Source organism: Bos grunniens, chromosome 19, assembly GCF_055505025.1.
Source record: "Bos grunniens cultivar Pamir isolate PY7600 chromosome 19, Bosgru_T2T1.0, whole genome shotgun sequence".
Taxonomy (NCBI): Eukaryota; Metazoa; Chordata; class Mammalia; order Artiodactyla; family Bovidae; genus Bos; species Bos grunniens.
This window is the reverse complement of record NC_141183.1, coordinates 54,566,541-54,580,768: the sequence shown is the minus strand read 5'-3', so window position 1 is coordinate 54,580,768 and position 14,228 is coordinate 54,566,541. Positions and strand designations below refer to the sequence as shown.

General features: G+C 41.0%; 1 protein-coding gene across 1 annotated transcript in view; it reads left to right on the top strand.

Annotated features, from left to right (window-relative positions):
- The window catches only part of DYNLL2 (dynein light chain LC8-type 2), a 59,596-nt gene extending 45,368 nt beyond the window's left edge, over positions 1-14,228 (top strand). Inside the window, exon 3 of the mRNA XM_086360769.1 lies at positions 13,470-14,228. The gene's annotated coding sequence lies outside the window, so the exon portion shown is untranslated. The remainder of the gene's footprint in view (positions 1-13,469) is intronic.

Genomic DNA, 14,228 nt, shown 5'->3' with positions numbered 1-14,228 from the left:
TTGTTCATATTTTCTGTTTCTTCCTGATTCGGACTTGGGAGATTGTATGTTTCTAGGAATTTATTGATTTCTTTTACATTGACAAGTTTATTGGTGCCTAACTGTTCATAGTAATCTTTTATGATCTTTAGTATTTCTTTTTTTTATTTAAGTGTAGTTAATTCTCCAGGAACTATCCCCTGTAGAAGGGTACGGCAACCTACTCCAGTATTCTTGCCTGGAGAATCCCATTGACAGAGGAACCTGGCAGGCTAGAATCCATGGGGTCGCAAAGAGTTAGACATGACTGAAGCAACTCAGCATGCAGCACATAGATATTTGTAATGTTGTGTTAGTTTCAAATGTACAGCAAAATGAAAATTATACATGCACACATATACATAGATATGTATACATGACCTATATACAACAAAGGTCTGTATAGTCTAATGCTATGATTTCTCCAGTAGTCACATACAGATGTGAGAGTTGGTCCATAAAGAAGGTTGAGCGCCAAAGAATTTTATGAATTAATTAATTCATTAAAAAAAATTAATAATGTTTTTGAATTAATGGTTCTGGAGAAGACTCTTGAGAGTTCCTTGGACTGCAAGGAGATCAAATCAGTCAATCCTAAAGGAAATTAACCATGAATGTTCATTGGAAGGACTGATACTGAAGGTGAAGCTCCAATACTTTGGCCACCTGATGCAAAGAACTGACTCATTGGACCATACCCTGATGTTTCGAAAGATTGAAGGCAAAAGGAGAAGGGGAAGGCAGAGGATAAGATGGCTAGATAGCCTCACTGACTCAATGGACATGAATATGAGCAAACTTTGGGAGACAGTGGAAGATAGAGGAGCCTGGACACAACTTAGTGACTGAACAACAATAATATATATTCTTTTTCAGAATACTTTCTGTTGTAGGCTATTACAAGATATTGAATACAGTAGGTTCTTGTTGGTTATCTGTTTTGTATATAGTAGTATGTTAGTCCCAAAGCTCTTTGGTATTTTTGTGGAATCAGATAAAACTTCTCTTTCATTTCTGATTTTGTTTGGGCCTGCTCCCTTTTTTCTTGATGAGTCTGGCTTAAGGATTATCAGTTTGGTTTACCTTTAAAAGAACCAGCTTTTGGTTTCATTGATTTTTTTCTATTTTTAAGTCTATTCCATTTATTTCTGCTCTGATCTTTATTATTTCTTTACTTCTTCTAACTTTGCCTATTGTTTGTTCTCTTTCTTTTATTTTCTTTAGAGCTAAGTTTAGATTGCTTATTTGAGATTTTTCTTGTTTCCTGAGGTAGGCTTGCATCACTATAGACCTCAGTTTTAGAAGTTTTTTTTTTTTTTTACTGCATCCTGTAGATTTTGGTTTGCTGTGTTTTTGTTTTTATTTGTATCCAGTTATTTAAAAATTTCCTCTGATTTCTTCAGTGAGCCATTGACTGTTTAGTAGCATATTATTTAGCCTCCACGTGTTTGTGTTTTTTTGCAGATTTTTCTTGTAATTAATTTCTAGTCTCATATCATCATGGTTGAAAAATATGATTGATATGATTTAAGTTTTCCTTAATGAGACTTGTTTTGTGGCCTACCATATGCTTTATACTGAGATGATTTCATGTATACTTTAAAAGAATGTATATTCTTCTGCTTTCTATATATATATCTATGAAGTCCATTTGATTTAATGTGTCATTTAAGGTCAGTGTTTCCTTATTAATTTTCTGCCTGGATGATATATCCTTTGACATAAGTGGGTGTTAAAATCCTTTACTATTATGTGTTACTATCAGTTTTCCCCTTTATATTTGTTAATATTCACTTTATATATTTAGGTACTCTGTTGTGTACATATGTATTATGGTTGTTGTATCTTCTTGTTGGATTGATCCTTTTATCATTATGTAATGTCTTTGTCTCCTGCTACAGTCCTTGTTTTAAAATCTATTTTGTCTGATATAAGTATGGTTACCCCAGCTTTCTTTTTATTTCTATTTGCAAGGAGTTCTTTTTTCCAATCTCTCATTTTCAGTTGGGATCACTGGGGTCCCTTTAGAAAAGGCCAGAGATCAAATTGCCAACATCTGTTGGATCATAGAAAAAGCAAGAGTTCCAGAAAAACATCTATTTCTGCTTTATTGACTATGCCAAAGCCTTTGACTGTGTGGATGACAACAAACTGTGGAAAATTCTTCAAGAGATGGGGATACCAGACTAAAGATTCCTGAGAAATCTATATGCAGGTCAAGAAGCAACAGTTAGAACTGGACATGGAACAATGGACCAGTTCCAAATTGGGAAAGGGATACATCAAGGCTGTATATTGTCATCCTGCTTATTTAACTTCTATACAGAGTACGTCATGCAAAATGCCAGGCTGGATGAAGCACAAGCTGGAATCAATATTGCCGGGAGAAATATCAATAACCTCAGACATGCAGATGACACCACCCTTATGGCAGAAAGCAAAGAAGAACTAAAGAGCCTCTTGATGAAAGTGAAAGAGGAGAGTGAAAAAGTTGGCTTAAAAGTCAACATTCAGAAAATAAGATCATGGCATTTGGTTCTATCACTTCATGGCAAATAGATGGGGAAACAGTGACAGACTTTATTTTTTAGGGCTCCAAAATCACTGTAGATGGTGACTGCAGCCATGAAATTAAAAGACACTTGCTCCTTGAAAGAAAAGTTATGACCAACCTAGACAGCGTATTAAAAAGCAGAGACATTACTTTCCTAACAAAGGTCCATCTAGTCAAAGCTATGGTTTTTCCAGTGGTCATGTATGGATGTGAGAGTTGGGCTATAAAGAAAGCTGACCACCAAAGAATTTATGCTTTTGAACTGTGGTTTTGGAGAAAACTTCTGACAGTCTGTTGGACTGCAAGGAGATCCAGCCACTCCATCCTAAAGGAAATCAGTCCTGAATATTCATTGGAAGGACTGATGCTGAAGCTGAAACTCCAATGCTGTGGCCACCTGATGAGAAGAACTGACTCACTGGGAAAACACCCTGATGCTGGGAAAGAGTGAAGGCAGGAGGAGAAGGGGACGACAGAGGATGAGATGGTTGGATGGCATTATTGACTCGATGGACATGAGTTTGAGCAAGCTCCAGGAGTTGGTGATGGATAGGGAGGCCTGGTGTGCTGCAATCCATGGGGTTGCAAAGAGTCAGACACAACTGGGCAATGGAACTGAATTGAAGGAGAGAGATGAAACTAAGTCCTTTTTTATTTATTTTTTTTTAAGTCCTCTTTTAATCAAGGACGTTCCCACCTACATTCTCTCATTTATATTATCTACATTTGAGTTTGTGACCCATATTATAAGAACTTTTTTTGTACAAGATAGACTTTGTGTCATTCTCAAGATTCTCTTGCTTTTGTCCAATCATATTCATTCTTGTTGCCAGGAACTTTATGGCAACATGGCAGACACTGAAAGTTGCCTACCCAGCACTTCCATTCAAAATCCCTCTCTCTTGCCTGCCTTCAACCAAAACCCCAAGTATTATGTTGCTACTTGGTAGCCAGGAAGAGTCATGTGATCAATCTAGTATCAGCCAATAAGACATAGGGGAAAAGAATTATGGGAAAGGAATTCTCTTCCATGATTAAAGGCAAGAGATTCAGAAAGAAAAAGATTTTGTCCCAGTCCCCTTTACTCCCCTCCAACTTTTGAATGCTATGTGTGAGGACACACATGATAATGAAGCGTGGAGGCCATCTTGACTCATGAGGAAGAGCGTGGAGGCCATCTTGACTCGTGAGGGAGAGGCCAAGTGCCCTGCAGACTCACTGAACCCGTGTCCTGCTATCAGTGAGATGTGGGTCTCTGTTGGCTCATTGGCTTTCACTGCTGATTTTTCTTACTTACCCTTTTATCCTCCTCCTTTTCTGAGCTCCCATCTCCTTTTCCCTTATTCTTCTCTTCTTACCCTCTTCACATATTTAATGCTTTTGAAGCTGGGATGGTCTGAGTCAAGAACACAGGACACACAGGATACAAGGACACAGGAAAAGCTACAGGTCCTTAACTGCCCTCGTTAAGTCTCTTCTGAAACAAAATGGGGTATGAATAAACAAAGGAGCTTCACTGCTATGTTCATCCTCTCAGCCCTCCCATCTCTCCTCCTCCCTACTTCTAGAGGGGCCTTCATCTATAGGTCATTATTCTATATGATGTCCTCTACTGGCTTCTCATGTCCTACAGGATAAAGTCTATATTATTAATCTGATTCCCTCAAAGCTCTCCAGAGGCCACTCCTTCTGTTCTCCAGCCTTGCTGAGACACTTAAGTTTCCTGGAGTGTATATTGTGCCATTAAGTCTTTGGATCTCCGTTTTCCCTGCCAGAAGCACAGTTCTACCTACAGACATAAATTTCCCTTTTGTTCAAATGTCACCTCCTCTGGGAAGCCTTCACCTCTCTCCTAAGCATAGTTAGTTGCTCATACCTTTAACTTTGAGCATTCTCCTAGTACAGCTATTTCCTCCCTGAGGTGCATTTATATGTTTCTGGATCTGTTTCCCCCATCAGCCTGTGAGTTCCTTGAGAGCAGAATATAAGTCCTATTTTTGTATCCTCAACATTGAACATAGAGGTGTGCCCCCAACTGCCTCTCATTGCTTTTTAACTCTTCAGGAAATTTAATTTCAAATTATTAATACCGAACTTAACAAAATTGGCTGAATGCCCACAATAGACCAGGTATGATATGCCAAAACAATAACTCAAATTGTGATCAATTTGTAAAATAGAAAGAAGAGGATAAACCATCCACAATCCCACATCTCTTAACATATTTGTTGTTAAGATCTGGGTATATACTCTGGATATTTTAGAACAAAACTTTTAAAGTGGTTCCAGTGAGCCTTATTAGCTGTGGTGGCCATGGCTCTTTGCCCACTGTTTCCATTAAAAGTTTATGGGTCCCAAGAGAAATGGATGAGCCATCTTAGACCTCCCTTGGGTTCTGACCTTCCACTGAGGCACAGTAGTGAGTCAATTTCCAGGAGGGATTGTCAATGAAGTTAATAACCTCTCATCTGAATACTATTTTCTGTTTCTCATCTTACAGCAGCATTAGCTCATTTGTTCTCATCTGTAATCCTCATCCTGCCCATTGTTAGTTGAGGGATGGAGACACTCAGCAAGGGGTGATGGAAAGGCCATTGCTGTAGTTGTCCTTGTGTGTAAGACCCAGCTATGCCATTAGCCAATCATGTGACTTGAAGCAGGTTATATCATATTTCTAGGCCTCAGTTTCTGCATATGTGAAAGTAGAAAGTTGGGTTAGGCTTAAGGCTAATTAGGCTTAAGCCTCTTAAGGCTTCATAGAACTTCAAAATTCTGTGACTTCACATCCTATTGAAAGTTGTGTGGCTTGTTTGTGACAGAACCATGGTAAGAATCCAGTTTTGGGTCCCTAGTCCAATGCTTATCTGCTGCTGCTGCAAAGTCGCTTCAGTCATGTCCGACTCGGTGCGACCCCATCTACGGCAGCCCACCAGACTCCTCTGTCCCTGGGATTCTCTAGGCAAGAATACTGGAATGGGTTGCCAGTTCCTTCTCCAATGCATGCTGGCATGCTGAGTCACTTCAGTCGTGTCTGATTCTGTGCGACCCCATGGACAGCAGCCCACCAGGCTCCTCTGTCCAAGGGATTCTCCAGGTAAGAATACTGGAGTGGGCTGCCATTGCCATACTTATCTGATCACTCGACAAATAATCTGAGTTCTTCCATGAGAATTTCCTCCAGGATGACTGGGTGCTGTGACTTCTATCTCCTTCTTCCCTGTCCATTGTTGGGGTAGAAAGACTTGGCAGGAGCGAAGGAAAAGGGGTGAGGATGGGAGGCTGGATTTAAGAAAAAGAACAAATCTGGATGGTAAGGAAGCATGATCCAGGGTATTATTGGTGGAAATCTTGGGTAGAAAGTGGTCAAATCACTTTTTGGGGAAAGCAATGAAACTTTTGTCACATATCCTTAATTTTGAGTAAGGCAGATTTTATTTTATTTTAAAAATTATTTATTTATTTTAATTGGAGGCTAATTACTTTACAATATTGTAGTGTTTTTTGCCATACATTGACATGAATCAGCCATGGATGTACACGTGTCCCCGATCCTGAACCCCTCTCCCACCTCCCTCCCCATCCCATTCCCTAGGGTCATCCCAGTGCACCAGCCCTGAGCACCCTGTCTCATGCATTGAACCTGGACTGGCGATCTATTTCACATATGATAATATACATGTTTCAATGCTATTCTCTCAAATCATCCCACCCTCGCCTTCTCCCACAGAGTCCAACAGTCTGTTCTTTACATCTGTGTCTCTTTTGCTGTCTCACATATAGGGTCATCGTTACTATTTGTCTAAATTCCATATATATGCATTAATATACTGTATTGGTGTTTTTCTTTCTGACTTACTTCACTCTGTACAGTAGGCTCCAGTTTCATCCACCTCATTAGAACTGATTCAAATGCATTCTTTTTAATAGCTGAGTAATACTCCATTGTGTATATGTACCACAGCTTTCTTATCCATTCATCTGCTGATGGACATCTAGGTTGCTTCCATGTCCTGGCTATTATACACAGTGCTGTGATGAACATTGGGGCACACATGTCTCTTTCAATTTTGGTTTCCTTGGTATGTATGCCCAGCAGGGGGATTGCTGGGTCATATGACAGTTCTATTTCCAGTTTTTTAAGGAATCTCCACACTGTTCTCCACAGTGGCTGTACTAGTTTGCATTCCCACCAACAGTGTAAGAGGGTTCCCTTTTCTCCACACCTTCTCCAGCATTTATTGTTTGTAGACTTTTTGATAACAGCCATTCTGACCAGTGTGAGATGGTAGCTCATTGTGGTTTTGATTTGCATTTCTCCGATAATGAGTGATGTTGAGTATCTTTTCATGTGTTTGTTAGCCATCTGTATGTCTTCTTTGGAGAAATATCTATTTAGTTCTTTGGCCTATTTTTTGATTGGGTCATTTATTTTTCTGAAATTGAACTTCAGGGGCTTCTTGTATATTTTTGAGATTAATTCTTTGTCAGTTGCTTTGTTTGCTATTATTTTCTCCCATTCTGAATGCTGTCTTTTCACCTTGTTTATAGTTTCCTTCATTGTGCAAAAGCTTTTAAGTTTAATTAGGTCCCATTTGTTTATTTTTGCTTTTATTTCCATTACTCTCGGAGGTGAGTCATAGAGGATCCTGCTGTGATTTATATCAGAGAGTGTTTTGCATATGTTTTCCTCTAGGAGTTTTATAGTTTCTGGTCTTACATTTAGATCTTTAATCCAGTTTGAGTTTATGTTTGTGTATGGTGTTAGAAAGTGTTCTAGTTTCATTCTTTTACAAGTGGTTGACCAGTTTTCCCAGCACCACTTGAGTAAGGCAGATTTTAAAAGAATGAGATAAGAATAACACTGATTTCATGAACAGAGACAATGTTTGAAAGATAATGTGTGGCAGGGAGATAGGAGAGGCACCTATCCAAGGGCAGATGCAGAAGTTTGGTGAATCTATAAAACAGCCTTGAAGTTAAAGCGGGAATGAGCTAAGCCTTTGGGTAAGGAAAACTAATCCAAGGTAGTTGCCCAGGGAAGCTCAGAGACCTCAGAGCTCTTGAGCTCCCATGAACTCCCATTCTCTACGGCAAGGAGGGACAGCTAAAGCAGAAAAGAGGACACAAACACACATGCAGGCACAAGGAAATGAGACCCTGGAGAAGTGGGAAGGTGGTGAGTCTACATCATCAGACCCAGACACATCATCTCTAAGGTGAACTCTGACCACGCATGAACTCAACCATGATTGTGATCATTTGTCTCTGTTTTCAGATTGGATATTTTCTACTGCTCTGTCTTCAAGTTCACTGACTCTTCTCTTTGCCATCTCCGTTAAACCCCTTCAGAGAATTTCTTTTCCATTGTTGTCTTTTTCAGTTCTAACATTTCTATTTTTAAAAAAAAAACAGCTTTCAGGTTTTTGTTGTTGAGAATTGCTATCTTTCCATGCGTTTCAACGGTATTCACTTTTATTGCAGGGAGCCTGGTAATAATAGCTACTTTAAAGTCTTATAATTTCAGCATCAGCATAACGTTAGAATTGGTCTTTCTTTGTGGTTGTCTTTTTCTCTTAAGTTATTGAAGTTATCTTTTTTTTTTTAGTTGAAAATTTTGTATTGTATCCTGGAAATATTATTTTTGTAAGATTTTTAGTCTTGTCAACATCCTCTGCAGAACGTTGATCTTGTTTGTTGTTTGCTTTAGCAGTCAGCCCCGTGAGTCCTGATCTGTGTGGTGTGAGGTGTGGTTCCAATGCCAGCGGCTATTCAAAGCCTTCTCAGTACTATTCAGTCTGCGCCCGGTGGGCGCCACCTATCGACCAGTCTGGGACTTGGATAGCGGTCTGCAAGCGTGCGTGCTAAATGAACTGCACTACCCTGCCAAGCTCCACTGTCCATGGGGTTCCCTAGACAAGAATACTGGGATGGGTTGCCACGCCCTCCTCCAGGGAACCTTCCCTACCTAGGGATGGAACCCACTATGCTTCCTGCATTGGCGGGTGGGCTCTTTACCACTAGCGCCACCTGGGAAGTCCACATTTTATGGTATATGAATTCTATCTTGAGAGTAAACTTAGTTGATTTATATTGAGAAATTCACTCTGACTGAAAGGACTGCAGATCAGAGGCTGGGGTGAGGGATACATGTGCAAAAGGCTTCACTATAGAGTGTACACTATAGAGAGCATGACCTGGACCAGGTCCTAGGACTTAGCTCGCTTTTTCATTGACAGTGGTGGGAGGAGAGGGTAGAGGCCTTGTACTGCCCGTGGTGCTGACCTCAAGGAATCTGGTTTTTTTAAACCTCCCTGGGAATTTATTTCCCTTAAGCGCTTTTATCCTTCTTCATCTTGGCCCTATGATTAGTGCCCCTGAAGTGTTTTGCCCCAAGACAGTTTCTCAGTGATAATATACATATGATGTAACAGCTCACATTCTTTTTAATAACTCCTGTTGCCCTTGCCCTCAGCAGCCTGAGCCTAGCTTTATTTCATGAATTAAGCTTGAGTTTTGTCCTCTGAGGATTGTCAGTCCCCTTAAGACCAATCCTATATGTGTTTCTGGTCTGAGAGAGGCCAGGAGATAAATGGAACTACAGGAAAAGGGTGGCCTGGATGACGGGAAGCTCTGTCTCCTTGACCTCCTTGGGCTAGAGCTAGGTGATGGCCCCAGGGTCCTTCCCATGGACAAGTCAGCACTGAGAAAGCTCCTGCCAAAGCCTATTGTAACATAAGCACGGTGTGGAGGGAAGCCATGGAGATGTCTTTGGGCAAGAAGGCTGGGGAATGGGATTTGGGGAACAGTTGGTTTTATTTGGGACTAGGACTTTTGTCTGTACCAGCTTGTGTGTTGGGTGAAATTTAGGACAGAGAGTGGGAGGGAGAGCAGTATATAGATTCCAATGGTTTCTCCTCCACCTCCCACGCATGTGCTACAGCTCCTTCCCACACCAAAGAGAAACAAACCAGGCCTTTCTCTCTCCCTTCCCACCCTCAAACGTTTCCCTTTTAAGCCTATTTTCCTCCTCCTCCTCGCTGCCTCTCCCACTCCAGGTTTTCATTTCCTTCTTTACTGCTATTCCTCCATCTTTTCCTTTCTCTTACATCTTGTATTTAATAAAAACTCTTAGTGTTCCCAAGATGACTGCAGAGTAGGTTCATCCCCATTTTTGGAACCACTTATTTCTCCTTCCCTTCTCTCTCTTAGTCTTGTGTAAACTAATTTCCCAAGAGCAAGACATGTGGAGGAGCAAAGACACAAAGCTAGACTAAAGCATATTGCCTTTTGTTGGGGTGGCTCTGACAACATCTTAGGAAGTATTATTGTGCTCTTGCCTGTCTCAAGGCCCTACTGTGCTAGGATAAGCCCATTTTTACCCTGTTTCATCATATCATTTCCCTCCCAAGGTCTTGCAAGGGTCCCGGTGGCCCATGGGGATGCTTTTCCAGTGGTCCTATGCTGACAGTCGATGTAGCCACAGAATGAACAAAATGCATCTTCCTGAAACAACATTTTTAAAAAATTTTATTTATTTATTTTAATTAGCGGATAATTACTTTATACTATTGTGATGGTTTTTGCCATACATCAACACGAATTTACCACAGGTATACATGTGTTCCCTGCATCCTGAATCTCCCCTGACCTCCCTCCCTGCCCCGTCCCTCTGGGTTGTCCCAGAGCACCAGCTTTGGGTGCCCTACTTCATACATTGAATTTGCACTGGTCATCTGTTTTACATATGGTAATGTTTATGTTCCTGAAACATTTTTATATAAATATTTGAGGATAAAAGTAGGTTTGAGATGAGATAAACATGGAAATATCTTGAATACTATTATCAGATCAGATCAGTCGCTCAGTCGTGTCTGACTCTTTGCGACCCCATGAATCTCAGCACGCCAGGCCTCCCTGTCCATCACCAACTCCCGGAGTTCACTGAGACTCACGTCCATCGAGTCAGTGATGCCATCCAGCCATCTCATCCTCTGTCGTCCCCTTCTCCTCCTGCCCCCAATCCCTCCCAGCATCACAGTCTTTTGCAATGAGTCAACTCTTCGCATGAGGTGGCCAAAGTACTGGCATTTCAGCTTTAGCATCATTCCTTCCAAAGAAATCCCAGGGCTGATCTCCTTCAGAATGGACTGGTTGGATCTCCTTGCAGTCCAAGGGACCCCCAAGAGTCTTCTCCAACACCACACTTCAAAAGCATCAATTTTTCGGCACTCAGCCTTCTTCACAGTCCAACTCTCACATCCATACATGACCACTGGAAAAACCATAGCCTTGACTAGACGGACCTTTGTTGGCAAAGTAATGTCTCTGCTTTTGAATATGCTATCTAGGTTGGTCATAACTTTCCTTCCAAGGAGCAAGCGTCTTTTACTTTCTTGGCTGCAGTGATTTTGGAGCCCAGAAAAATAAAGTCTGACACTGTTTCCCCATCTATTTGCCATGAAGTGATGGGACCAGATGCCATGATCTTCGTTTTCTGAATGTTGAGCTTTAAGCCAACTTTTTCACTCTCCACTTTCATTTTCATCAAGAGGCTTTTGAGTTCCTCTTCACTTTCTGCCATAAGGGTGGTGTCATCTGCATATCTGAGGTTATTGATATTTTCCCTGGCAGTCTTGATTCCAGCTTGTGTTTCTTCCAGTCCAGCGTTTCTCATGATGTACTCTGCATAGAAGTTAAATAAACAGGGTGACAATATACAGCCTTGATGTACTCCTTTTCCTATTTGGAACCAGTCTGTTGTTCCATGTCCAGTTCTAACTGTTGCTTCCTGACCTGCATACAAATTTCTCAAGAGGCAGGTCAGGTGGTCTGGTATTCCCATCTCTTTCAGAATTTTCCACAGTTGATTGTGATCCACACAGTCAAAGGCTTTGGCATAGTCAATAAAGCAGAAATAGATATTTTTCTGGAACTCTCTTGCTTTTTCAATGATCTAGCAGATGTTGGCAATTTGATCTCTGGTTCCTCTGCCTTTTCTAAAAACAGCTTGAACATCAGGAAGTTCACGGTTCACATATTGCTGAAGCCTGGCTTGGAGAATTTTGAGCATTACTTTACTAGCGTGTGAGATGAGTGCAATTGTGCGGTAGTTTGAGCATTCTTTGGCATTGCCTTTCTTTGGGATTGGAATGAAAACTGACCTTTTCCAGTCCTGTGGCCACTGCTGAGCTTTCCAAATTTGCTGGCATATTGAGTGCGGCACTTTCACAGCATCATCTTTCAGGATTTGACATAGCTCACCTGGAATTCCATCACCTCCACTAGCTTTGTTCGTAGTGATGCTTTCTAAGGCCCACTTGACTTCACATTCCAGGATGTCTGGCTCTAGGTGAGTGATCATACCATTGTGATTATCTGGGTCATGAAGATCTTTTTTGTACAGTTCTTCTGTGTATTCTTGCCATCTCTTCTTAATATCTTCTGCTTCTGTTAGGTCCATACCATTTCTGTCCTTTATCGAGCCCATCTTTGCATGAAATGTTCCCTTGGTATCTCTGATTTTCTTAAAGAGATCCCTAGTCTTTCCCATTCTGTTGTTTTCCTCTATTTCTTTGCATTGATCACTGAAGAAGGCTTTCTTATCTCTTCTTGCTATTCTTTGGAACTCTGCATTCAGATGTTTATATCTTTCCTTTTCTCCTTTGCTTTTCGCTTTTCTTCCTTTCACAGCTATTTGTAAGGCCTCCCCAGACAGCCATTTTGCTTTTTTGCATTTCTTTTCTATGGGAATGGTCTTGATCCCTGTCTCCTGTACAATGTCACGAACCTCATTCCATAGTTCATCAGGCACTCTATCTATCAGATCTAGGCCCTTAAATCTATTTCTCACTTCCACTGTATAATCATAAGGGATTTGATTTAGGTTATACCTGAATGGTCTAGTGGTTTTCCCTACTTTCTTCAATTTAAGTCTGAATTTGGCAATAAGGAGTTCATGGTCTGAGCCACAGTCAGCTCCTGGTCTTGTTTTTGCTGACTCTGTAGAGCTTCTCCATCTTTGGCTGCAAACAATATAATCAGTCTGAGTTCGGTGTTGACCATCTGGTGATGTCCATGTATAGAGTCTTCTCTTGTGTTGTTGGAAGAGGGTGTTTGTTATGACCAGTGCATTTTCTTGGCAAAACTCTATTAGTCTTTGCCCTGCTTCATTCCATATTCCAAGGCCAAATTTGCCTGTTACTCCAGGTGTTTCTTGGCTTCCTACTTTTGCATTCCAGTCCCCTATAATGAAAAGGGCATCTTTTCTGGGTGTTAGTTCTAAAAGGTCTTGTAGGTCTTCATAGATTATTAACCTCACAGATAATTTTAGAGTGAAGTCTGTTTTATATTTGTCTACAGGTTGATAGAAATATTTTTACATATATTCATTAAATTCCCTTGTAAAATGAACATCAGTGCTTTTGCTGCTGCTCTTCCCATATTTCAGGAAGGGATCAGGGAGGAGAGATCTTTCTATGTTCTATTTTCTTCACAGGGTGGAGCCTCGGGGCAAAATTTCCTGAATGATTAGAGAAAAAAATTCTGGAAAAGTGTAATCCAAGGGAATGAATCTATTTATTTATTTGGCTGCATTGGGTCTTAGTTGTGGCACAAGAACATTCTAGTTGTGGTGCAAGGATTCTCTAGTTGAGTGCCTGGGCTTAGTTGCTCTGCAGCATGTGAGATCTTAGTTCCCCAGCCAGGAATCGAACCTACATTCCCGGCATTGCAAGGCAGATTCTTAACCACCGGGCCACCAAGGAAGTCCCCAAGGGGAATAGATTTAATACCAAAAAATGCAGTTTATTTTTCAAATAGATGTCTTCTAGAACTTTTACTTACTGAACTAAAGAAATGTTTATTCCCCATTCTATATTTTCTTTCTTTCTTTTTATAGGTATCAATAACCAAACTTCATGGGAAATAGATGGGAAAACAGTGGAAACAGTGTCAGACTTTATTTTGGGGGGCTCCAAAATCACTGCAGATGGTGATTGCAGCCATGAAATTAAAAGACGCTTACTCCTTGGAAGGAAAGTTATGACCAACCTAGATAGCATATTCAAAAGCAGAGACATTACTTTGCCAACAAAGGTCCGTCTAGTCAAGGCTATGGTTTTTCCAGTGGTCATGTATGGATGTGAGAGTTGGACTGTGAAGAAAGCTGAGCGCCCAAGAATTGATGCCTTTGAACTGTGGTGTTGGAGAAGACTCTTGAGAGTCCCATGGACTGCAAGGAGATCCAACCAGTCCATTCTAAAGGAGATCAGCCCTGGGTGTTCTTTGGAAGGAATGATGCTAAAGCTGAAACTCCAGTACTTTGGCCACCTCATGCGAAGAGTTAACTCATTGGAAAAGACTGTGATGCTGGGAGGGATTGGGGGCAGGAGCAAAAGGGGATGACAGAGGATGAGATGGTTGGATGGCATCACTGACTTGATGGATGTGGGTTTGGGTTAAGCCCGGGAGTTGGTGATGGACAGGGAGGCCTGGCGTGCTGCAGTTCATGGGGTTGCAAAGAGTCGGACACGACTGAGTGACTGAACTGAACTGAACTGAACCAAACTTTAATGAGATAACATTTGTATTTGACCAACATTTTTTTCTAGGTCAATTTAGTGATGGTTCAACAAATAAACAGCTCATTTAAAATGGA